This window comes from Anomaloglossus baeobatrachus, chromosome 4, assembly GCF_048569485.1.
Source record: "Anomaloglossus baeobatrachus isolate aAnoBae1 chromosome 4, aAnoBae1.hap1, whole genome shotgun sequence".
NCBI classification, from domain to species: Eukaryota; Metazoa; Chordata; class Amphibia; order Anura; family Aromobatidae; genus Anomaloglossus; species Anomaloglossus baeobatrachus.
In genome coordinates this window covers 492,325,272-492,352,630 of record NC_134356.1, presented here as the reverse complement: position 1 = coordinate 492,352,630, position 27,359 = coordinate 492,325,272, and the positions used below count along the sequence as shown (strand labels likewise).

General features: G+C 46.2%; 1 protein-coding gene across 2 annotated transcripts in view; it reads right to left on the bottom strand.

Moving 5' to 3' along the window:
- The window catches only part of LOC142303918 (tropomodulin-2-like), a 139,148-nt gene that overhangs the window by 30,671 nt on the left and 81,118 nt on the right, over positions 1-27,359 (bottom strand). The window lies entirely within an intron of this gene.

The following is a 27,359-nucleotide window of genomic DNA, read 5'->3' as shown; positions in this document are numbered from 1 at the left end:
GATGGTCGGCAAAGAAAACGGCCAAAGAGCATGGCCGGAAGAGCGACACCAGGACAGGAAAATTCTCCAAGTCCTGTGGTAAATCCTGGCCGAGGAAGACTTCCGAGCCTGAGTCATAGTGGAGATGACCTCGGAAGGAATGCCTGAAGTCGTCAAGATCCAGGACTCAAGAGCCACGCCGTCAACCTGAGAGCCGCAGAATTCTGGTGGAAAAACGGACCTTGAGAGAGAAGGTCTGGGCGGTCCGGGAGATGCCACGGCACCTCTACGGACAGACGGAGCAGGTCTGGGTACCAAGCTCGCCTGGGCCAGTCTGGAGCAATGATTATAAACAAAGAGAATCCTGGCACACAGTATGAAAAAAGGGAAATAATCGATAGTTCTTGTTGTATGTTGTGGTTTTATTCAAGAAAAAGTTCTCATAGCAAGTTGTAATAAAGTTTTTTCATGATAACAGGAAAATGAATGACAGTCCAACGTTTCGGCTCTAAATTAAGCCTTCATCAGGGACCATAAGATACTAGATACAAACATATGAAAACACAGACATAATTACAATAATATCATGTTCTGAATAAAAACCTAACAACAGAGTTTTATCAGGAAATGCGAAAAAACAAACGTGAAACAGTGAACGTGAGGCTAGGTGAGTCAGATGAACATCCGGTAGGAGGGAGGGGGGGGGGGGGGAAGAGCAGGAAAGAAGGAGAGGAAAGGGAAAGAAAAAGGGGGAAAGAAGAGGAATGTACATCAGGGGAAGAAAAGGTAGAGAGGAAAGTGAGGAAGCAACAAAGGAGAGAGAAGGAGAAAGAGGAAAGGATGAAGAAATGAAACATACCCATGTTGTTGTTATCATAAAAAGAGTCCTATTAGCTAATAGGACTCTTTTTATGATAACAACAACATGGGTATGTTTCATTTCTTCATCCTTTCCTCTTTCTCCTTCTCTCTCCTTTGTTGCTTCCTCACTTTCCTCTCTACCTTTTCTTCCCCTGATGTACATTCCTCTTCTTTCCCCCTTTTTCTTTCCCTTTCCTCTCCTTCTTTCCTGCTCTTTCCCCCCCCCCCTCCCTCCTACCGGATGTTCATCTGACTCACCTAGCCTCTCACGTTCACTGTTTCACGTTTGTTTTTTCGCATTTCCTGATAAAACTCTGTTGTTAGGTTTTTATTCAGAACATGATATTATTGTAATTATGTCTGTGTTTTCATATGTTTGTATCTAGTATCTTATGGTCCCTGATGAAGGCTTAATTTAGAGCCGAAACGTTGGACTGTCATTCATTTTCCTGTTATCATGAAAAAACTTTATTACAACTTGCTATGAGAACTTTTTCTTGAATAAAACCACAACATACAACAAGAACTATCGATTATTTCCCTTTTTTCATACTGTGTGCCAGGATTCTCTTTGTTTATATAGATATTTTCTCCTGAGCACCAGGCATATAGTAGTGAGCCCAGCATACTCTTCATTGGAGCAATGATTATGACCCGACGGCCCTCCATTCTGATCTTGCGCAGGACTCTGGGCAAGAGAGCTAGAGGGGGAAACACGTAAGACAGATGGAACTGGGACCAATCCTGAACCAGCGCGTCCGCTGCCAAGGCCTGAGGATCGTGGGAGCGAGCCACGTAAACCGGGACCTTGTTGTTGTGCCGGGAGGCCATTAGGTCCACTTCCGGAGTGCCCCACTTGCGGCAGATTGACCGGAACACTGCCGGATGCAGGGCCCACTCGCCGCTGTCCACGGTTTGACGGCTGAGATAATCTGCCTCCCAGTTTTCTACGCCTGGGATGTGGACTGCGGATATGGTGGACTTGGAGTCCTCCGTCCACTGAAGGATACGTTGAACTTCCAACATTGCTAGGCGACTGCGAGTCCCGCCCTGGTGATTGATGTAGGCAACTGCTGTCGCGTTGTCCGACTGGACTCGAATGTGCTTGCCCGCCAACAGGTGGTGAAAGGTTACGAGAGCTAGGAGCACAGCTATGATTTCCAGCACATTGATCGAGAGGGCTGATTCGGACGGAGTCCAAGTGCCCTGTGCTCGGTGGTGGAGAAATACTGCTCCCCAGCCGGAGAGACTGGCATCCGTGGTGAGGATCACCCAGGATGGGGTAAGGAAGGAGCGTCCCTGAGACAGAGAGAGGGGCCAAAGCCACCACTGAAGAGATCTCCTGGTCTGTGGCGACAGAGCCACTAGCCTGTGCAAGGAAGAGGTCCGCTTGTCCCAAAGGCGGAGAATGTCCAGCTGCAGAGGACGCAGATGGAACTGGGCAAAGGGAACCGCTTCCATTGACGCCACCATCTGACCCAGCACCTGCATGAGGTGCCTGATGGAATGACGGCGGGGCTTCAACAGAGGACGCACCGCCAGATGAAGGGCCTGCTGTTTGACTAAGGGCAGCTTCACAAGTGCCGGCAGAATCTCGAATTGCATCCCTAGGTACGCAAGTCTCTGGGTCGGGGTCAGAGTGGACTTGGGCAGATTGACAAGCCACCCGAATTGAACAAGCGTGGCGAGAGTGAGCGAGACACTCCGCTGACAGTCTGCACTGGATGAAGCCTTGACTAGAAGGTCGTCCAGGTAAGGAATCACTGACAACCCCTGGAGGTGCAGGACCGCAACCACTGCTGCCATGACCTTGGTGAATACACGAGGGGCCGTGGCTAACCCGAAGGGGAGAGCCACGAATTGGAAATGTTCCTCTCCGATTGCAAAACGTAGCCAACGCTGGTGTGAAACCGCAATTGGTACATGCAGATAGGCATCTCTGATGTCGATGGATGCTAGAAAATCTCCTTGGGTCATTGAGGCAATGACCGATCGCAGAGATTCCATGCGAAAGTGCCGCACCTGAACATGCTTGTTGAGAAGCTTGAGGTCCAGGATGGGCCGGAAGGAACCGTCCTTCTTGGGGATTAGGAAGAGGTTTGAGTAAAAACCTCTGAACCGTTCCCGGGCGGGAACCGGTACAATTACTCCGTTGGCCTGCAAGGATGCCACGGCCTGAGAGAAGGCGGCGGCTTTGGAGCAGGGGGGAGTTGACAGAAAAAATCTGTTTGGCGGGCTGGAAGAAAATTCTATCCTGTAGCCGTGGGAGATGATATCCCGCACCCACTGATCGGAGACGTGTTGAAACCACACGTCGCCAAAGTGGGAGAGCCTGCCACCGACCAAGGACGTTGCTGGCGCAGCCAGATAGTCAAGAGGAGGCTGCCTTAGTGGCAGCGGCTCCTCCGTTTTTCTGAGGACGCGGCTTCGTGCGCCAGCTGGGTTTTCGATCCTTGGCTGAGTTAGTGGACGAGGCTGAGGGCTTAGAGGATGACCAGTTAGAGGAACGAAAGGAACGAAACCTCGACTGATTTCTGCCCTGGACAGGTTTCCTGGTTTTAGTTTGTGGCAAGGAAGTACTCTTCCCGCCAGTAGCTTCCTTAATAATTTCATCCAGTTGTTCACCGAACAGCCGGGACCCAGCAAAGGGGAGTCCAGCAAGGTACTTCTTGGAAGAAGCGTCTGCTTTCCACTCTCGAAGCCACAAGATCCTGCGGATCGCGAGGGAATTAGCGGAAGCCACCGCCGTGCGGTGAGAAGCCTCCAGAATGGCAGACATGGCATAGGATGAAAAAGCCGAAGCCTGGGAAGTTAAGGCAACCATTTCGGGCATAGAGTCCCTGGCGAGGGAATGTATCTCCGCCAGAGAAGCAGAGACTGCCTTAAGAGCCCACACTGCTGCAAAAGACGGGGAGACCGAGGCCCCTGCCGCCTCATATACAGATTTGGCCAGAAGGTCAACCTGGCGGTCAGTGGGATCCCTAAGTGAGGTGCCATCGGCCACAGATACAACTGTCCGGGCTGAGATTCTAGACACCGGAGGATCTACCTTTGGTGAATGAGACCACTCCTTGACCACCTCTGGTGGAAAGGGAAAACGGTCATCAGAACTATGCTTTGGGAAGCGTTTGTCAGGACAGGCCCTGGGCTTGGTCACAGTGGCCTGAAAACTGGAGTGGTTAAAAAAACATACTCCTTGCTCTCTTAGGTGAGGTAAACTGGTGTTTTTCTACCAGAGAGGCTTGTTCCTCTGACACTGGTGGATTGAGGTCCAGTACGGAATTAATGGACGCAATCAAGTCACTAACATCCGCATCACCTTCAGATAGATCAATGGGGTACATAGAGGTAGCGTCCGAGCCCACAGTAAAGGTATCCTCTTCGCCCTGCAATTCAGCTCGTGAATCAGAGCCGTGGGACGAGGAAGGAGAAGAGTCCCTGCGTCTCCGTTTAGGAGGACGGGGTCCGGGAACAGATAAAAAATCCTCTGTGAGCTCTGCAGAGCGAGTCGGAGCAGCAGAGGCGCCCTGAGAGGGGGGCTGATGCATGCTCAGCAGAGTCCGGGACAGCTGTCCCATGGAGTCTGCAAAGGACTGAGAGATAGATTTAGAAAACGATGCTACCCAAGCCGGGGGTTCAGCCACCGGGGCTGGAGCAGCCGAAGGGACCCCTGGGGAGACTCCAGGCTAAGGCACCACCATGTTAGAGCAGGCATCACAATGTGGATAGGTGCTCGGTTCAGGCAGTATGAGCTGACATGCAGTGCATATAGAGTACAGCCTTGCAGCCTTGCTCCTAGTGAGAGACATGCTGCTGAGGTGGAGGTTCTGCAGTAAAGAACACACTCCTTGAGAATGACCCCCAGAGAGTGTACAAGAAAGTCCACAACCAGAGGTTGTGGCTTACCAGACCGCTTTTTGTGTGCCCTCCGGATTCCACAGCTTGGACCCCCAGACAGATGCAGCAGCTGCAGCAGCCAGCGCCGATCAGTGTGTGAACGCTGATAAAATGGCGCCGGAGTGAGGAGGGGGGGCGGGGTTTATTCCAAGAGTGGGAACCGGAGGGCCAAGGGGAAATACAGGGGAAAGAAACATCTCCTCAGAGAGGAGTGTCCTCCCCTGAGCTGACCGGCCGGTGGGCGGCGCCGCACTGTTCCCCTGCATGACTGACATGCAGGGGCAGTGAAAACGAAACTAGGCCGCATCCGAAGCCGGGGCCTAGATTTTCCCATGCGGACGACGAGCAGGCACCCTCGGCGCGGTTCTCAGGAAAATACCAGAGAACCGGCCGGAAATCACAGCAAAGTGAAATAACACACTCTCCCCACAGTAAATGTACAAAGGACCTCTCAATAACGTCTCAATACTTAGCTTTATGAGACGCAGGGCCAGGTCCCTGAGGGGTGAGCGCTCCGTCCGGCAGGATCCTGAAAGGGCTAGAGATGGAGACCTGTCTCCTGCAAAGCAGTGAGAACCGTGATGGCTCCCACTTCAAGCCAGAGCCTCAGGGGATGGTGAAGGAGCGCGGCATGTGAAGGCTCCAGCCTTGTAAAATCAACCTTAACAACACCGCCGACACAGTGGGGTGAGAAGGGACATGCCGGGAGTCCAGATTGGACCCGCTTTTCTTCAAACAAAAATCAAAAATCAGTGAGAATGCATGAGTGTGTGTGACCTCCTGAACACAAAGCATTGAAATGGCTAGATTTGTCATCCAGGGGGTGTATATGCTCGGAGGGAGGAGCTACACTTTTAGTGTAGTACTTTGTGTGTCCTCCGGAGGCAGAAGCTATACACCCCATGGTCTGGGTCTCCCATAAGGAACGATAAAGAAATCTCCTCGCTGCCAACTGGAGAAATACTAATATTCCATCTATACATGAAGTAATAGAAAGAATTTCCTCTCACAATCTTTACGAATTTAAGTTTGCTTTGAAAGATAGATTATATGATAAGTACTCGGTGAGATGGAATCTTTGGTCAAAGAAGTTCAATCCCAATCTTATTATATTAAATCCTTGAGTTAGTGGAGCTACTAGCTATAAAAATGATTTCATTATATTCTCCGTCTTTTTTTTATTCTAATAGTTACGCTTAGCAATTTATGTGTTAAGAGATTCAGTTTAAAATTTTCAGCCAAAACTCTACTATAACTCTAGTTTACCTTTTTCTTTAATCATATAACCTTTCCCTCTCCCCCCCCCTTTCTTTTTTTTTTTTTTTTGTTTTCCCCCTTTCCCGTGCTCCACTTTTTCTATTTCAAAAATTGAATGTTAATTTAACTTTAGATTGTAATTTGACTAATTGTTGTTAAGTTTTACTGTGTGAACAATTTGTTTTGTTTGAACCAAATTTTAAAATAAAAAATATGTAAACAAAGTGTTCGTGAAACACTCGGCTGGAACCACGGTGTTCGTGCAGCACTCATCTGACAATGATCATGCGGGTACACTGCTAGTCATCATGTCTGTGTATATACTGTGTTTGTATGGTATGTGTCGCACATGAATAATCACAATCCTGTGTTATCTTGATGGCCAGATATAAGTGATCTGCTATATGAAGAGATCATATATCAGGTTTCAGTAGGTATAATGTATAAAGTAAAATGTCATCACCCTCTGGGCCACTTGTCATGGATCATAGACCAGTAAACGGTCTGTAATTAAAGCTAATTATGTAATCAGGAGGAGTTGTGTAAAAACAAAAAAAGGGCACATAGAAGATGAACTCTGTTTCCAGGCACTTCAGGAATGTGCCCATTGTTTTCATAAGTTCACAACATGCGGAACATTGCAGTTTATTTTCATTACAGGTTATAGGAGTTTTAACACCATAGAAAGTGATGACGTTAGAATCAGTGATCAGCGAGAGTCAGTTGCCAGGATCTCTGTCAATACGAACGATAAAATCTGTGCTGTTCCTCTATTATTCCTCCTGGAAATATCTGAAATGTCTGAACAATTTGATACTGACTTGGTATTATCATTGCTGTTGTCAATATGGAGTACTTCTGCACAGTATAACACTTTCAGCACTGGTTAGACATCACCATAAGGCTGGAGTCACAATAGCGTATGGCATCTGATACGAGAGTAACGGATGTGATATGCTAATGACCCCAGGCTCAGGCTCTGTTGCGAGCCTGAGCCGAGTGTCATGCAACTGTGATCCGATCTTGCAATCAGGTCACAGCTGTGAAGCTGAGGGCGGGCGCTGCGGAGGAGAGGGAGGGGTTAATCCCCCATCTCCTCCATTGTCAGCCTATTCGTATATCGCACTGCACTGGGATAACATCCGAGTGCAGTCCAATGTATCTCTCGCACTCATTCACTTGAATGGGTGCGAGTGATACAGCTCTCATAGAAAATCGCAGCATGCTGCCACTTTTCTTGCATCCAGAATCTGGATGCGAGAAAAGCTGACTAACTGCTCTCCCTCATTGACTAACATTGGTCAGAGTGCAATGCCAGATTTTTCTCGCATTGCACTCGTCCGTTTTTAACGCTCGTGTGAGCGTGCCCTGATACAGACTTCTTGCGAGGAAATAGTAACACCTGGATGTTAATTTGTCCAAGCCGGTCCAACCTCAAATTCTTACAACAGACTACAACCGCTGAGGACTCTCAGTTCTTTTAAACAATTTTTTTACAACAGACTAGGATAACACGTATCCAGTGCTCTCCACTGAGCATTGCATTGGAGTTATGCGGGCGTCACACGTGACGATCTATCGTGCGATTGCACGAGCCCCCATCGTTTGTGCGTCACGGGCAATTAGTTGCCCGTGGCGCACAAAGTCGTTAAACCCCCGTCACATGTACTTACCTGCTGAGCGACGTCGCTAAGGGCGGCGAACATCCACTTCCTGAAGGGGGTGGGACGTTCGGCGTCACAGCGACATCACATAGCAGCCGGCCAATAGAAGCAGAGGGGCGGAGATGAGCGGGACATAAACATCCCGCCCACCTTCTTCCTTCCGCATTGCCGGCGGGACGCAGGTAAGCGGTGTTCATCGTTCCCGGGGTGTCACATGGAGCGATGTGTGCTACCCCAGGTACGATGAACAACCGGCGCAGAGAAGAAGAAACGACTTTTTGAAAAAGAGCGACGTGTCAACGAGCAATGATAAGGTGAGTATTTTTGCTCGTTCACCGTCGCTCTTAGCTGTCACACGCTACGATATATCAAACGATGCCGGATGTGCGTCACTTACGACGTGACCCCGGCGACATATCGCACGACATATCGTCTCGTGTGACGCCTGCATTACCGTTGGAATAATTGAAAAAAAGGATTCCGGTGGAAACCCCATGAGAACCATTCAGAATAAAAAGGTGACCAAGTTATATAACATTTTAGTATATTATATATATATATAATATATATTAAAAAAAAAAAAAGGATCCGTTTTTCCTGTAAAATTAATTAATGGAGGACATAATAGATAACCACCTACTAATATTCATTTCCCATAAAACCCTTGGTTTCTGTGAGGTAAAACATGTTTAAGAACAGGTAGGAAAATGTTTTACCTCACAGAAAGAATAAACAGTGATCCCATGCTGTAATGTCTGTATATTATTTTTCTTTCTCCACTGGCCAAGAGATGTGATGTATTCAGACCATGCCCCAGCACGGTCATACACAGCAATTACACATTACATAGCAGGGACACATATATAAGATTATCTCAGAACAGGAACATTTTTATTTAACACATCCAATTGTAGAACTGATTACTATTCCAAGTTCTATTAATTAAAATGTACTTTGCTTGTGGGAAAAGCCCTTTAAACACAGAGAGCAAGCATAATAAAGGAGACAAACGGAATATATTTTATGACACTTCCATTACCATTCAAATTAAAGGGTCCAAAAACAGAAATAACTAGTGGATACATTAAAAAAGCCTTAATACATTAATGACTATAAATACAATAACAACAAAACTGCCCAGGAATGGGAAAAGAAACCTCAGAACTTGAATGAAGTGAACTTAAAGAGAATCTGTTTTGGCTACTTCATCTATGAGCAGCATAATGTAGGCAAAGAGATCCTGAATCCAACGACGGATCACTTGCATTACTGGGTGCAGCCATTCTGACACAACCAGAATTTTTAGATTTAGCCATGTAGCAGAGCTGAGAGAGCTGTCCCGCCCACACCAGGCTCTCAATAGACATTGCACATTGACAGTGAGGTGTCAATCTGAGGAGGAGGCATATCAGACTGCCCTGACATTGTAGTCTGAGCAGTGATAACTTATAAGTCCTGCTGCTTAAATAAACATAGCAAATAAACAACATATCAGACCTTGACAAGACAGACATCCCTGAATTCTATGTTTTAACCCTTGCAGCATGCAGTCTTCAGCTTACAGAGCAAAAACCTGCTGGCAGATTCCCTTTAAGAACCAATAGAATCAATAAGTCTTTATTATATACAGTATATGAATCATAAAATAGATATATAAGAAGATGCTTCTATGCAGGACATGTGTTTCTTTTACCATGCCCCTTTCAGATCATATTTATTGATCACTTTATCTATGAGCTGGCTATTTCTGTGTCCCTCACAAGAGGTATCGTCTTTAGTGCTGAGCGGGCCCGGGCTATAAATGTCCAGATTCGAGGGGTTTCAGCACTATTTCCGGGCCCGACCCGGGCGCGGGATTCCGGCAGCACGATCCGGAACCGGCAATTAATAAAAATGAAAAAAAAATAAATAAATAAATGAGCGCTTCATACTTACAGAGACTCGGTGTCATGGCGGCACACTGCTTCTGGGTCGCGCTTTCACTTCCTGTGCTGAGCACACAATCACACAGCTTTCCGTGTTTTCCCCGCCCACCGGCCGTCCTCTCAGCTGTGATTGGTTCCTGGCTCCCCAGCCTGCTTATCACGGTCAGTACTACGCTGCACTCAGAGCGGGCAGTCTCCTCTATGGCTGCTCGCTGTGACATGTAGCAGTGCTGGATGTGTCTTCGCTGGATCTCATGTGGATTACGCCAGAGCTGCAGGGCTGTGTTGGGGGTAATAAAGTGGTGAAGGAGGAGGCTGCGTTTGTATTTTATTCCAAATAAAGGATTTCTCTGTGTCTTGTTTATTTATTGTAATTTTACAGGTTTGTGATGCGGGTATCTCACAGACGCCCGTCTGATCACAAACCTGGGGTTTAATAGCAGCCATGCACTGTTATTAACCCCTGCTAATACCTTGATTGCCACCGCACCTTGGCAAATCAAGATGAGCCGATAACGCCCCGGAATGGTCATATCTAATAGATGCTGCTGCGGGCTGAGGATATACCAGCCCCCAGCCGGCGTTATCATGGCTGGGAATGAAAATTGAGGGGACCGCACGTTGTTTTTTTTTTTTTTTTTTTTAATTATTTATTTAAATTTTAAAAAAAAACAACGCATGCGGTTTATCTTAGGCAGCAGTCACACTTGCGAGGGACTGCCACAAGTGTGACATCGCAGCACAGCCGCACACACATCTGACAGGAGCGTGCATATGTTTCTAGGTACATGCACGCTCATGTTCAGACAGTGGCAGGCTGTGCGGTATGATGTCAGACCCGCACGAGTCGGACAGCGCATCACCGGCACAGCTGAACACTTCTGACAGGAGCGTGCATGTGTGTGCAATTTTATCCCACAGCTGCATCTCCTGCCAAAAAACAGCCAAAAACCAGCAGTATGAAAACCATTTAATTTCCGTTTTCTGCCAGGAGATGCAAATTTGTTGGTGAAGTAATACACCAAAATCCTGCACCAAATTTGCACCTCCTGGCACAAGACCGCACAAAAACAGCATCTGAACGTTTGTTTTTTTTAATTTTTGGACCAAGGCATGTAAATTGTGTGATTTTTACATTTTTACACTATATTCTGGCACCTAATCTACACCTCCTGGTAAAAATAACCGCAGCGAAAACCACAGCAAAAAAAATTGCATCAAAACACCGCGTTTTTTTTGCCAGGAGGTCTAGATTGGATGCAGGAATATGGTGTAAAAATCACAGCATCAAATTTGCATCCCTTGGCCCCCAAAAATAAAAAAATTTAAAAAAAAAATTCTGCCACAGGTGGAAATTTGGTGCTGAAAGCTGGTGCAGGCGATTTCAGCACCAAATGTACACCTCCAGGTAAGAAACCGCGGAAAAATAACCGCGGCAAAAACCGCGGCATAAAAATTGCGTCAAAACACCGCGTTTTTTTGCCAGGAGGTGTAGATTGGATGCAGGAATATGATATAAAAATTTCAGCACAAAATCTGCATCTCTTGGCCAAAAAAACTGCGCTTTTTCTGCTAGGAGATGCAGGTCTGTGCACTCAGTGACCTCCACCTGAGGTCAGGTTACCTGCGATCACAGATGAAGGACCATGGGAACCTACAGCTGTGACCGCAAATAACCTGAATGACGTCACCGCTCAATGCACAGCTCATTCATTCCCTGGAGCTCACAGAGAGCGGTCGGTCTGTGATAATCAGATGTATTAGCGCTGAAGCGGCGTGAGACTTCTCCTGTGGATTACGTCGGAGCTGCAGGGTGTTTGGGGTTAATAAAGAGGAGAAGCAGGGCGTGTTTTGTACTTTATTCCAAATAAAGGATTTTTCTCTGTGTCTGTGTTTATTTACTGTCACTTACAGGTTTGTGTGATGCAGGTATCTGATAGACGCCTGTGCTATCACACAAAGCTAGGGTTTAGCAGCAGCCGTGCACCGCTGATAATCCTGCTATTACCCCAACTGGCACCGCATCACGCCAGCGGGAAGAGCCAGTAGCGCACACCGGTATGGTCGGATCTAACAGATGCGACATACCGGGCGGCTGCGGGCTGAGGATATACCAGCCCCCAGCCGGCGTTATCTTGGCTGAGGATGAAGACTAGGGGGGACCGCACGTAATTTTTGTTTTTTTTTTTTCTTTTTTTACTTTTACCGCAGTCACACATGCGAGGGGCTCACGCGAGTCTGCCATGGCAGCACCCGGCAAAGCCTCGCACGTGTGACTCTGGGCACTGTATACACAGCACAGATACAGTGCGACGGCTGGGGCTGCAGTCGTGCGCTATAACTGTGCTGCCGAGTGTTTACCACCATGAACTGAAGTGACTGACAGTGCACTGCTTTCCCCGCCCACCGGCCGTCCTGGCGCCTGTGATTGGTTGCAGTTAGCTGACACACTGCCACTCAGGATGGGGGCGTGTCTAGCTGCAACCAACGCGCCGGTGGGCGGGGAAAACAATGAATATTGAATTGTCGGCTCCGGAAGGTAACAGCGTGACCCGGAAGGAGTGTGCCGCCATGACAGCGCCTCGGTGAGTATGCCGCACTCGCTCCTAGCCCCTCCACAAACGTTTTTAACATTCGGATTCCGGTCCCCATTGACTTATATGGGCACCGGATTCCGGAGTGGATCGGACTTATTTTTAAGTCTGTTAATGATCCGCCGGCCCCGGATTATTGGCATCCCGCACAACTCTAATCGTCTAATGTAGAGACCAAACGTTTGGATGCACCTTCTCATCTCTAGAACAACTATTAAGAGGAGACTTTGTGCAGCAGGCCTTTATGGCAAAATAGCTGCTAGGAAACCACTGCTAAGGGCAGGCAACAAGCAGAAGAGACTTGTTTGGGCTAAAGAACACAAGGAATGGACATTAGACCAGGGAAATCTGTGCTTTGGTTTGATGAGTCCAAATTTGAGATCTTTGGATCCAACCACCGTGTCTTTGTGCGACGCAGAAAAGGTGAACGGATGGACTCTACATGGCTTGTTCACACCATGAAGCATGGAGGAGGAGGTGTGATGGTGTGGGGGTGCTTTGCTGGTGACACTGTTGGGGATTTATTCAACGTTGAAGGCATACAGAACCAGCATGGCTACCACAACATCTTGCAGCGGCGTGCTATTCCATCCGGTTTGCGTTTAGTTGGACCATCATTTATTTTTCAATACGACAATGACCCCAAACACACCTCCAGGCTGTGTAAGGGCTATTTGACTAAGAAGGAGAGTGATGGGATGCTACGCCAGATGACCTGGCCTCCACAGTCACCAGACGTGAACCCAATCGAGATGCTTTGGGGTGAGCTGGACCGCAGAGTGAAGGCAAAAGGGCCAACAAGTGCTAAGCATTTCTGGGAACTCCTTCAAGACTGTTGGAAAACCATTTCCAGTGACTACCTCTTGAAGCTCATCAAGAGAATGCCAAGAGTGCGCAAAGTAGTAATCAAAGCAAAAGGTGGCTACTTTGAAGAACCTAGAATATAACACATTTTCAGTTGTATCACAGTTTAAGTATTTCATTCCACATGTTTTCATGTATAGTTTTGATGTCTTCAATGTGAATCTACAATTTTTAGAGTCACGAAAATAAAGAAAAACTCTTTGAATGAGATTTGTCCAAACTTTTAGTCTGTACTGTATGTGTTTTATGCTTGTTATATATATATAATAAAAACTTATTAGTTCTTTAGTTTACTTTATTCAAGTCCCGGGGGTTTCTTTTCCTCAATCCCGAGCAGCTTTGTTGTTATATATTTATCAAAGTGCTATATCACTGTTATATTTGATAGAAAGGACTTGAATTGTTACTGTAAATAGTAATGTATCACATAATTTTCCGGTTTCTCAAAAAAAACCCTGACTTTCCGTTTCAGTCTTGTGACAGTTTCACTAACAAACGTCAAACATGTGAAATTAGGCAATTTGTAAGAGAACAGATTTGTAGCGAGTGTCATACATTTTACTAACACGATCAAAGTAAACAAGATGAAAAAGAAGGCCACATTTCTGTGTTTGTAGAACGCTCCTGCGAGCTTTGTGCATATAAATTGTATCTGGAAGCAATTAAAGTGGAGATCCTGTTTTTGCAAATCTCCATTACTGCATTGCCAGCTATAGGACTGGAGCAGGACACAGCGCCAAGAGATACATATTTATTTAGCTGAGCAAGCTGAATCACGCTCGATGGGACCACCAAAGGACTCAACCTCCGCACATGAGGCAGCTATAGTTATATAACTAAAATAATGATGATACCTGTAAAGAGCTTACCATTCAACCAAACACCGCCTGCAGAGACAACTGACCAGGGTCCTTGTAGTCCATTTTGGTTCCCTCCTATCACTGCACTCCTCCCCCTCTCAGAATAAGAATATATTCTCCTATCGTTCTGCTATTTGATAATATAATAGTTATAAAATACATAGAACCACTGGCGACCACAGACAGAAAAGGGCCCCTGTGCAAGAACAATATAGGAGCCCAGTGCATCCCAAGAGGTCATCAAAATGCACAATTCTATCTGCTTTGGAGTTAGAAATGGGCACCACAACCTCTTGGGCCTCTGTGCCACTTTACAGGCTGCACCAATGATATGCCTAGAACCTTACATATATATCCTCATTGGCTTGTTACCTGGTTTACCTTAGAAGTGTTATGTCTTGAATTTTGTGCAACTATTGCTCTAGAAGGGCAATTGGTATACAGAACCTTTCCTGCCATCTATTCAACATGACTTGGGCCAACTGGAGCTTCACAAGTGTGGCTGTAGGGCTGGCGTCCCTGCGCTCCTTGCTCTCCTCCTCCCGCAGGGACATGTGCCACCCACCTCTACGGCAATGTCCTACTGGTGTCCTGACTCTCCTCCTCCCTCGGGGACGCACGTGATTCGCCGCCACGGCTAGCGTGAACATGTGTCCTGGCATCTTCCTCCTCCATGTGTGCGTCCTCTGCTTTCCCCTCCCAGGGCCCGTGCGTGCAGCGCAGGTCTTCCGGAAGTGTTCCTGGGGCGGGCGCGCATCTCTGTTCCTTTCTTAAAGGGCCAGCACATCACTCCCAAGAAGTGCCTCTCAGCCAATCAATGAGAGATACTGGGTACATAAGGCCAGCTCTCACTAGGGGAGTTGCCTGATCAACGTGGTTAGTTAGCTAGTAGTCCTGTGTCCTAGCCAGCTAGTTGTCAGGTCCCCTTGTCCGCTGTGCCTTGCTGTGTACCAATTGCCTCAGTTACCCCGGTAGTCCTCACCACACCAGAGACTATGCCCATGTGCCTCAGCTACCCCGGTGGTCCTCACCACACCAGAGACTGTGTCCGTGTGCCTCGTGCCTCAGCTACCATAGTGGTCCTCATCCCGCCAGAGACTTTGTCCATCCACCTTAGTTGTGCCTCAGCTACCCTGGTGGCTTGCTATGCCAGACTGCCTATCCCACCTGGCCATGCTTCAAGCCTCTGCTATGTCTGTGGCCCATGCCACACTAGTGATTGCCTGTCCAACCCAGCCGTGTAACCCACTACAGCCTGTCTACTCCTGTGCCCGTCCTTTCCCTGGGGGTCAGCTGCCACTGTCCAAGTCTCTGCCTTGTGAGTAGCACATGGCGTCTGCCTCACGGTGGGTGCTTAGTCAAGCCCCTCCCACTAAAAGGGTAGGTCTGGGGTTCCCCTGTGGTCCAGTGGGTTGACGCTAACTCGCCACTTCATCTCCTGCCACAGCGTAACAGTGGCTTGTTAGCCTATTGGTAGACACGGCATATAGATGTCAAGAAAGTTGTCATATCAGATCTCCCATGAAGGGCCATCATCAGCACCCAGAAATCTGGGACTCAGATTAACATTAGTGACATCTGCCTTACATGCACAATGTATGTACACACCACATGTATAGCGCAAGCTAACCAATTGTATTATACTGTAAGTCGGCCTTCGAGTCTAACTGCCGTTCCAATCATAGCTGTTTAACCGCTTAAATGATACTTTCAATTATGACCGTGGTATTTAAGAGGCTTGAAATTTGAAGGAGTGTCCCTTCGAACGCACCTCCGTGCCTACCACAATGAAAAAGCAGGGTCTCAATGTCATTGTCATAGCACCCAGGGGCCTTGTAAATGGTCTTTTTTGGAGCTCGTCAATATACTGAAATATTACGGTACATTTTATAAATCATTACGGTTCAAGTACAATAAGAGGATTAGCAATGTAAAAAAAATAAATATGTAAAAAAAATTACACTTTTTTTTGGGGGTGGTACTGCCACAGCCATAATTGTGCAAACTAATTAATCTCATGGACTTGTCATAATCTACATTCCCTCAATTGACTTATAATAGGCTAATATTTAGGTTAATTCCTCAATCAGGCTACGTTCACACTTTGTGGCTTCGTTGAGGAATTTGACTAAATGGTGGCAGAACCGACATTTTTACTGTTGTTTTACAAAGTCATTGCAAAACTATGCATTTTTGCTGCGGTCGCAAACAGTTAAATCATGGCTCCTCATTTGATCCTAATTAATATATGTAACCCACTGAGCAGAATAATCTAATTATGTGCAGATTTTAGGCGTCTTGCTTCTGTTTAGCCTTTACTCCCTTTTCCAAAATAGGCAAATTTCTGTACATAAGAACAAGTCTAAGTTTTCGCATTGATATTTTCCAAACATTTAGATACCTACAGACAGATTAGACTGAGTATAAGAATGTATAAGAATGTATTTAGAGTTTACAGCTAAACATTGTTCGTCATGGATCTCCATGGATATTAATGGATTAATTTAGCATTACACTTCTGTGGCTTTAAGCAAACTTATAGCTAAGAGCCATAAACTAATCGTGAGACCTCCTATCTTGAGGCTTTGCAGCTCTTGAACTAAAATGAGACAGGAAATGGCAAAACACCACGGAGGATTTCTGGGAATAATGCAGAACATCTTTAAAGGCAATCTGTCTTCAGAATTCTCCCTATAAAACTAAAACCAGTGTAATGTGACAGAATGATGGATTATTGATGAAAATATGATTGAAAATGGGGTTGCAAGTGCTTTGTGAGTGGTCCTAAAGCAGGAAAGTTCTCTGGCTGACATCAGTAAACCCTTCCCAAAGGATGTGGGCATGATCCTGGTGATACGGTTTTTAAATTCCGGCACTGGGTCGAATTCCGGTCCCCATATAAGTCTATGGGGACAAGAATTCAGAGATTAAAATGGTGGTAGAAGGGGTAGGGGGATAGGAGCAGGAGCACTGTACTTACCGAGGCTCCAGCATGACTGTACACTGGTTCCAGGCCGCACATTCACTTCTGGTGCCGCGCACTACATTCATCGAATATGCACTGCTTTCCCTGCCCACCGGTGCTTGTGATTGGTTGCAGGAAGACGCGCCCCCATACTGAGTGACAGCATGTCTGACGCTTCCAATCACAGATGCTATGTGCATCTGTTGTGGAATAAAAATAAATAAATAAAATATCTGGCATAGGGTACCCCCATATTATGATACCCAGCACAGATAAAAGCATACGGCTACAGCTTGCAGCCCCCAGCCATGTGCATATCCTTGTTGTGTATCAAAATAGGAGGGACCTTATGCAACATTTTTTAAAATAATTTAAAAAAACGGCGTGCGGTGTGTCTCCCCCAATTTTGATACCCAGCTAAAATAAAACCCAACAGCTGGGGGCTGGTATTCTCAGACTGGGGACACCAATGCATATTGGGCAGCCTCTTAGCGTAAAAATAGCAGCCTGCAGCCACCTGGGATTGTCGCATCCATTAGATGTGACCAGCTTGGCGCTTTAGCCAGCTCTTTCCAATTGCCCTGGTGCGTGTGGCAATCGGGGTAATATCAGGGGTTAATGGCAGACCACAGCTGCCACTAAGCCCCAGATTAGTAATGGTAGGCATCTAAGAGACCTTCCCATTACTAATCTGTAAGTGAAAGTAAATAAACACAAAACACCAAAAAAATCCTATATTTGGACGAAACTACAAAAAACAATCTCTTTCACTACTTTATTAACCCCCAACACACCCATGCAGGTCTGACATAATCCGCACGATTTTTCACGACAGTACTGGCTCTGCTACATCCGAGCCTGGAGAGACCAAAAACATGTCCAATCTCTCTAGGCTCAGGAGACAAAGGGTGGCGTCACACGCTACGATATATCGGGCAATATGTCGTCGGGGTCACGGATTCCGTGACGCACATCCGGCATCGTTAGAGATATCGTAGCTTTTGACAGCTACGAACAACTGTGAATGAGCAAAAATACTCACCTTATCGTTGCTCGTTGACACGTCGTTCATTTTCATAAAGTCGTTTGTCCTTCTGCGCGCCGGTTGTTCGTCGTTCCCGAGGCAGCACACATCACTCCGTGTGACACCCTGTGAACGACGAACACAGCTTACCTGTGTCCCGCCGGCAATGCGGAAGGAAGGAGGTGGGTGGGATGTTACGTCCCGCTCATCTCCGCCCCTCCGCTTCTATTGGGTGGCCGCTGTGACGTCGCTGTGACGCCGAACGTCCCTCCCCCTTCAGGAAGAGGATGTTCGCCGCCCACAGCGAGGTCGTTCGGGAGGCAAGTACGTGTGACGGGGGTAAACGACTTTGTGCACCACGGGCAACAAATTGCCTGTGACGCACAAATTACGGGAGCGGGTGCGATCGCTCATGCGATCGCACGATAAATCGTTGCTTGTAACGCCACCCTAACAAGGGACACCCGGCTGGCAGCAGTGATGTCACTCAGTTCACTGGAGGTCATACCCATTTTCCCACGGTATGACCACAGGTGACGTAAGTACTGCACTTTTTCTCAAAGTGCCGGGCCATGCCCTTGCACCCCGCCAGCCCTTTAGTAGTGACAGTGCCGGACGGGGGTCGGGTAGTGCGACCGCTGGCACTGTCACTATTAAAGGGCTGGCGGTGTGCACTCCCTGACTGGCACTGGCACTGTTAAAGGGCTGGCGGGGTGCAGGACATGGACCCGTACTTTAAGCCAGACTGCGGTATTCAGGTCATCTCTAGACAGATAGAAAATCTGTATGGAAAATTTGCAGTGTATCTGTCTAGAGATGACCTGAATACCGCAGTCTGGCTTAAAGTACGGGTCCATGCCCTTGCACCCCGCCAGCCCTTTAGTAGTGACAGTGCCGGACGGGGGTCGGGTAGTGCGACCGCTGGCACTGTCACTATTAAAGGGCTGGCGGTGTGCACTCCCTGACTGGCACTGGCACTGTTAAAGGGCTGGCGGGGTGCAGGACATGGACCCGTACTTTAAGCCAGACTGCGGTATTCAGGTCATCTCTAGACAGATACACTGCAAATTTTCCATACAGATTTTCTATCTGTAAAACATGCTACAGGAAAATCCACCAGCACAGAAGATGAGATATCATATCTTAATAATTTACAACATAAAATATCTGCATGCAGTGACCTGGAAATTGACCTGTCGTACAGATTTGAGATCCTTAACAGGTCAATTTATGCAGCAAATTTTCATTGCGAATTACACTTTTTAATAAAAAAAAAAAAGAAGGGGCTAGGCACCACCTATATTAAGCAAAGCAATGTGCCATGTACTGTCTGTATATGGACCACAAAAACAAATATAGTTCATATAAGGCACCAGGCTTTGTAATAAAATTGTCAACAACAGCAACCTGGATTGTGAAAAAACAAATCTTAATTTATTAGTAACAAAGTGGCCCTATACACATACATAATTAAAATCACTTAAAAATACACAATATATAACACTTCCATCACAGTAAATCAAAGGAACACAAGCAAGTTAGAAAAAAAAGTAGTTACCAGAGCCCTAGGGCTCTGATAACTACTCCTGAGACTTTTTTGGCTACTTGATATTCATCTTGGCTACTTAGCCTTTTCAACCCAATTTTTTTTTCTAACTTGCTGCCAACTACTTTCATCACAGGGCCTTATGATTACTTAATAATGGTACAACACTTTATATGGGATACATGATATGGTTTACATTGGATTATACTGTTATGCCGATGTAGTATTCCATTGTGTTCCTTTGGTTGATTTACTGTGATGGAAGTGTTATGTATTGTGTATTTTTAAGTGATTTTAATTATGTATAGGGCCACTTTGTTACTAATAAATTAAGATTTGTTTTTTCACAATCAAGGTTGCTGTTGTTGACAATTTTATTACAAAACCTGGTGCCTTAGGCTAGTTTCACACTTGCGTTGGACGGGATCCGTAGCATTGCGTTGTGTGACGCATGCAACGGATGCGTTGCATATAGTGGCACAACGCATGCTACAGATCGTACAAAATAACGCAATCCGTTGTAGTTTTTTTTCCTTGACTTTACACATCTGGGCATGCGCAGTTGTGTAAAGACAGCTGCGTTAACGGAATCCGTCAAATGACGCATTCTAACGGAATCCGCCACCATAGGCGTCCATTATAAAAACAACGGACGCCTAACGGATTCCTGCAGGTTGCGTTTTTTTTTCACTCCGCCAAGCGCAGAAAAACGTTACATGCTGCGTTCCATCCACCCAACGCAGCGTCAAAATAACGACGCTGCGTCGTCCAGCGGATGCAACGCAGACACTTGCGTTACAGTGCGTCGTCCATACAAGTCTATGGAGAATAGCGCAGTGCGTTAACGGACTGCGCTATTCTCCATAGTGACGGAATGCGCTGAACGCAAGTGTGAAAGTAGCCTTAGGCTAGGTTCACGTTTCCGTTGTTTTAAATCCGTCAGGTCCGTCAGCAACGGATCAGTCGTTTTTTAGATGTCAACTGACGCAACGGATGTGTTTTTCACAGGATTCCTTTCACAGGAATCCTGTGAAAAAACTGATCGGTCGCGTCCGTTACATCCGCTATGAGTCCGTTTTTTGACGGATCAGTCATGATCCGTTTGTCTTTGGGACAGCCCAGTGGGTGTGCCAAACATGCTGGGCATGCTCAGTAGAGCATGACGGAATCCAGCGCTGGATTCCGTCGTAAGACGGATTACGACGGAATCCAGCACCATAGACATACATTACAAGCGTGACAGATGGCGACGGATTCTTGCGCGGTACGTTAATTTTGACGGCCCGAAAACGTTACATTCTGCGCTGCTCCCGCCCGGCGGGTCAGTCCAAAAATGACTGACCGCAACGCAGCGGATGCAATGCAAGGTCATCAGTCGCAATCCGCCTCTAATACAAGTCTATGGGACACAACGGAATCCGCTAAACTGATTGCGTTGTTTACCATAGCCGCGGATTGTGACTGATACATTTTAATGGAAATGTGAACCTAGCCTTATATGTACTATATTTGTTTTTGTGGTCCGAATTACACCTTTTACAATGCCTAAGGTTACATCTGTGGCAGATCTGTGTCAAAATTTGAGAACTTGACATGTAAATTGCATAGATTTTGCCCTGAATTATCATGGATTTTTTTCCACATACTGTAACTACATCACATGTTGATGTACTCTTTAAAACAGTTAAATTATCTTGTTGATAGAGTAAAAGTACTGCAAAGGGTTACAGTACTGCACTGTCTGCTTATCTAACCAGTCAGGAGATGAATCAAACCCTATAGCATAAGCAAAAAAACATACGCAAATCTGGATGCTAACCAATCCCACTTTTTCATAATGTATCAGATGGGAAAAATTTGGCTTCTCTTGTATGATAATAAAAACCACATGTTCCTCTTACTGCGGAAAAGACAAACAAGCAGGATGACCATTGAACAGCACAGTACAAATAAATGTGGGATCTTTAATAATATTGACCTTGCTTTCCGAAGATAGACCATCCCTGCTTATGTATGTAGTTGTTTAAGGTCAGGAATGACTCAAGACTTAAATTTAGGCCTTATTCAGATGTCTGTGATTTTTCTTGTATGTAAAAACAGGAACTGTTGTTCATCAGTGTGTTACATGTGAATTTCATCAGTGATTCATCAGTGTCCATGTTTACCATCAGTGTTTCAACTGATTTTGTTATGCATTGGGGTAGATCAACTCACTCAGAGCAGATTGAGATAGTCTGGTATAACGTGCTGGTTTAATCTGGCTTCATAAACCAGGTGAAGGGAAAAATAAACTCAAACAAGCCTTGTTCAACATAAAGGTAACAAACAAAAGAAATAAGTCACAATACAGTCTGATTCCCTGTGGGGTCCACCCAACCAGATTCAGGTTCCTCTCTTTGCACACGTTTTAGGACTGGAGGCACTGCTACCTCCATACACACCTCCAAAGTGATTTCGGAGGCCTTCATTTTGCATGCTGTATCATTCCCTAAGGGTGGAGATCTGTGAACTGTGAATGTGAAAGGCAAAAAAGTGGAATATTCTACAATGACCGAGACATTCACCAGATCTCAACCCCATTGAGCTGCATTTCACATGATTTAGACAAAACCTAAGGCAGAAAGACCCACAAATAAGCAACAACTAAAGTCAGCTGCAGTATAGGCCGGCAAAGCATTACAAACACACGGGTATGCGCGTCACTGCCGATGATGACGCGGGGTAGTGAGCATTGAATAGCATGTTAGCACGGCCCTTTGGGTGTGCTAACATCCTAAGAAGGCGGAATGGGGGCAGGAACTAACACCCTTACGACTAGTCCCTGCACTCATTAGCATATCATAAAAGGATCTTTAGAAATACTTTTTCTAAAGATCTCTTCATGTAAGATACTAGATACAGGGACAGTTAGGCAGGGATTAGCAATATGCACCCAGAACTGCTCGTGGTTATTGGTGTATATTGCACCTGACAGATTCCTTTTAAATAAACTTCTTAAAGTCTCCACTTTAATTGCATCTCAGTTGTTTTACTTTAAATAAAAAATAGTGGTATGCAGAGCCCAAATCACAAAGATTCTGTCCAAATGTTTCTGGACCTAACTGTATAGATTTAAAAAAAAAAAAACAAAACCTTGCAAACCTTCTTCTTTCTATTACAATGTGCATTCTAATGCATGTGTTCACTGTCTGTGATTTTCATGGATCCATAGATATGTATGGGTAACTTTGATTCATGACTAAGGCCCTGTGCGCACTTACCGTTTTTTCCCGCGGATTTCCTGCGGTTTTGCTGCATGTTTCGCTGCAGAAAATGTTCATAACATATCTGCAGTGAATCACCAGCAAAACCTATGGAAAAAAAAATCCTGTGCGCACTATGCGGAATTTGACAGCTGCATGTTTTGCTGCGGGGTTCCCGCAGCAAAAACAATTGCATGTCATTTCTTTTCCGCACGTCGCTGCGTGATTTCACTCCATTGACTGCAATGTAATCGTGAAATCCCGCAGGGAATAACGCAGGCAGCAAATTCTGTGCGGTTCATTGCGTTTCCTGCGTTATTCCCTGCGGTATTTCACGGTTTACCTGCAGTAATGTACATCGCTTGCCTGCGGTTTGAAGGGAAGTGATGTCATTATGACAGGAAGAGGAAGCGAAGCAGAGAGTAAACACACACACATACACATCACAGATACAGACACAGACGTAGATTACACACATCACACTCACACACAGACATATAGAATACACATAGAAATCAAACGGAAATATAGAAAAAAAAAACCACGTGGGCTCCGCCGTATTTTTACCGTCCAGCCGAGGTAAGCACACAGCGGCGGCCCGGTATTCTCAGGCTGGGGAGGGTGAGGTGCAGGGTTAATGTCCCCCCCTCCCTCCCACCTCCCGCAGCCGAGAATATCAGCTGCAGCTGCCCCGGGACTGTCGCATCCATTATGCGGCAGTACCGGAGTGTCCCCAGCTCTTCCTGCTGCCGTGATGCGGTGGCAATCCAGGTAATAAAAGGAGTTAATGGCAGTGGATTGCCGCCACTAAGTCCAGGCTTGATCATGGCAGCGTCTATGTGACAGCTGACATGATCAACCCGTAAGTAAAGTGAAAAAACACACACACCGAAAAATCATTTATTTTAAATAAAACACAAAAAAGCTCCTGGTTCACCCGTTTATTAACCCCCCGAAACACACCGCTCCAGCGTAATCCACAGGTCCGGCGTAATCAACGTCCTGCGATGCTTGCATCCAGCCGCGACTGACACAGACACAGGCTGAATGCAGCCTCGCAGCGAGACAGCAGAGGTAACCACAGGGCATTTCCCACGGCCGGTAATTTGAACTCACTACCGACCATGAGAAATGCAGCGTGTGCTCACAGGGACTCTCTGTCTCTCTGTCTATCTATCCCTCTATCTAACTATCTAGCTATCTCTCTATCTATTCTTCTATCTATCTGCTATCTAAGGAAATTACTTTTTTTTTTTTCAATGTGCTTTATTGCATTGAATGCATTAAAGCACATGTACCAACCCGCACGCGGCAATACCGCGGCAATACCGCAAACAATACCACAGTAAAACCGCAGTAAACCGCGGCAAAACTGCATGCGGTTTTCGGGTGCAGTTTGCCGCGGTTTTTTACCGCGGGTGCGGTAATCTTTCAGACCCTGCAGAATTTTCATAAGAAAATTCCGTTTTCCAGTGTGCACAGGGCCCAAAGGGTACTTTACACGCTGCGACATTGCTAGCGATTTCTAGCGATGTCGAGCGCGATAGCACCCGCCCCCGTCGTACGAACATTATCGCTACGGCAGCATCACACGCACATACCTTGTCAGCGACGTCGCTCTGACCACCGAACAATCCCTCCCTCAAGGGGGAGGTGCGTTCAGTGTCATAGCGACGTCACTGCGGCGTCACTAAGCGGACGGCCAATAGAAGTGGAGGGGCCGAGATGAGCGGGACGTAACATCCCGCCCACCTCCTTCCTTCCGCATTGCCGGTGGACGCAGGTAAGGATATGTTCGTCGCTCCTGCGGTGTCACACATAGTGATGTGTGCTGCCGCAGAAACGAGGAACAACATCGCTAGTGGCCAAACAACGATATTTTGTTTTAGAACGACCTTTCCAAAACCAACGATTTTTACCACTTTTGGGATCGTTGAAGGTCGCTCGTACGTGTCACACGCTGCGATGTCGCTAATGGCGCCGGATGTGCGTCACAAACACCGTGACCTCGACGATATATTGTTAGTGATGTTGCAGCGTGTAAAGCACCCTTTAGATCAAAAAGAGACATGCCCCATTGATTCTTTTATGAACATATTTCTGGTACAAAACTTTGAAAAGTCACAAGATTTAGGTGCAACTCGGAGTTTCTCTCTGCTACCACAAAATTCGTGAAGTGGGAGCAGGGCAGGGTTGTGGTGGTCGTGGGACACCACAGCTCGTCTACTTCATCATGAGCTGTGGTATTCTGTAATCTCACTCCAGTACCTGATTGGAGTGACACTTCTAGTATAGCGCATGGAGGCGCAAGTCACTCGTCAGACGCTCCAGATTCATAAAGAGGCATGCACCGCTTCATGAATCAAGAGTGTCTGACCACAGCACACCTCTTCACTAAGATCGGCGTGAGCAATGCCCGTCTTAATGAATCAAGCCCATGGTGCAAAAAAAACCTCGGACTTGTAAATTGCATCATAGACAATAACGGGTAAGTGTTCTGTTATTGAAACTCATGGATAAAAACACAAATGTAATCCACAGACATCAGAATGAGGCCTTGCAAAAATAAATTACTTAAAATCTAGAAAGAAACCAAGAGAAATGTGGCACAATTGCTCCTACTGGTTTGTCTGGACGCAGTAATTGACAGTTCAGAAGTCCAATCTTGGACAAGGGCGTGCTGAGCTGTCAGTGTTGTGATGGACAGTTGAGCCCTCCAATCAGTGACAGGGGCGTGCTGAGCTGTCAGTATGGTGATGGACATTAGCCGTACAATCAGAAACGGGAATGCTGAGCTGTCAGCATGGTGATGGACAGCTGAGCCATCCAGTCAGGGCTGCGGCGTGCGGAGTTTCTTTCATGTCTCCCATTTGCAGTGATTACCTTGGTCTTTCGCTGCCTCGCTGCTTTCAAGTACTGCCAGTTGTAGCTTTAGCTCAGTGGTGTCGAAGTGTCTGTTGTTCCTGTGCTCAGTCTGATCTATTGTTTACCTGACGTTAGACCTTGCTTCTGACGATGCGATTACCTAACCCCTTTCTTTTGATTCACTAACATACTGGAATTTTGACCTCGGACCATGACCAGACTACGGCTTTGTCTCACCCCTTTGTTTATTGCTAGCCCTCCTGGTATCTGACCCAAGACCTCTTGACTGCCCAACATCACGACTAGCCCGTGAGTAGTAACTAGTGTAAAAAAAGTTACGTTTCTTATCAAAAGTGCAAATTAAAGAAGATGCACCAAACAAAAATCAAAATTGTGTCCGCTCTGTTGTGGCTGGTCAAACACATGAACATATGACGCTTACGGGTGACCAACCATACCAGGCATGGTAAAATAGGGTTGAGAGGAATTTGGAGAGGATGGGAAGTCTTGCACAGAAAGAAGTGATGGAATATGGAAGACGACAGCCTAACACTATACTGTCATCCGTCCCACAAAATCTATTTCTATTGAATATACATAAGTGCTTAGAATAAAAATCTAATTTCTGAATTTATGTATTAATAATTAATATGAAGAAAAAATTGTGCAAAAGCTGAAGTCAAGTAGTCATGTATCTGGGGCTAGCTCAGAAAAATCAGTAAATAAAATATATTTAGAGTGTAGCTGAAACCATAATCACAGCCTTCTTGGATGCATTGCGTTACCATGATCTCCGGTAGATTACTGATGAGCCTGTCATACCATTCAGCACAATAGTAGAGGTTTATGGGATGAATAAACCAAGAGTAGGCTAGGGCTACACAATAAGTTTTCTGAGTGCCGCTGCTACATAGCAGTGAATTACAAGTCAAAGAAGTAGAATTGCGACGCTGAGGGTACTGCGACAAGCAAGCTGCAAAAACTTAGATGTAGTTGGACTCTTTGCAACTTTCTTGTTGCACTCACAGTAATCTCAGGGTCGCAATGACTTTGTCACGATAGGTACGGGGAAGTACCAAACGAATGACGAAAGGGAAGGGAAACCCTGTGTCTAGGGAAAGGGAAGTTGGTGAACCCCCTGACCAATCCTACCGATGGTCCCTGGGGTCCCTCACCACCCTAAATAGATTTTGCACCTATGCGCCAAGCTAGGTATGCCTAGTGCTGGGCCCTAAATAGGGAATAGATGGAATGAGCTCTTTGTCAACCCCACTAAACACTATATAAAAACACAAGGAGAACACACAGGGGAAAAAACATGAACTACTTATCCACAGATGACTCAGGCAGAAGTTCAGCAAAGCTTCAGCAACAAAGGTATAGATGAGAGCAAGCCACCTGCTTGCGACCAGCGCTACAATGAACTGAATAATATCACCAGCACAAGTCCAGGGAATAAGGGAGTATTTAAGTACCAAGAGAATACTGATAATCAGCAGCTGGGATGGAGGCGAGCTCCTGCTGGGTTCAAAAGTGGGAGAGATGAAAATCCAGCAGGAAAGCTACCTCTACCAATGAATACAGACAGCAGGAACAATAGAAAGTCAGGGAGCATTTTGCGCAGCCAAAAACTGTGACCTTCTATTGCCAGAAACCACATGTCTGTCACCTGTGACACACTCATGATAGACTTGTATTGCACTGTGATGTAGAGGCAACACATAGCGAACTTTGGCTGTGTAACTTGTGTTGCAGCCTTAGTCGCCATGTAACCCTAGCCAAGAAGAGTCCGTCCTTAAGTACCTTTTTCTTCCAG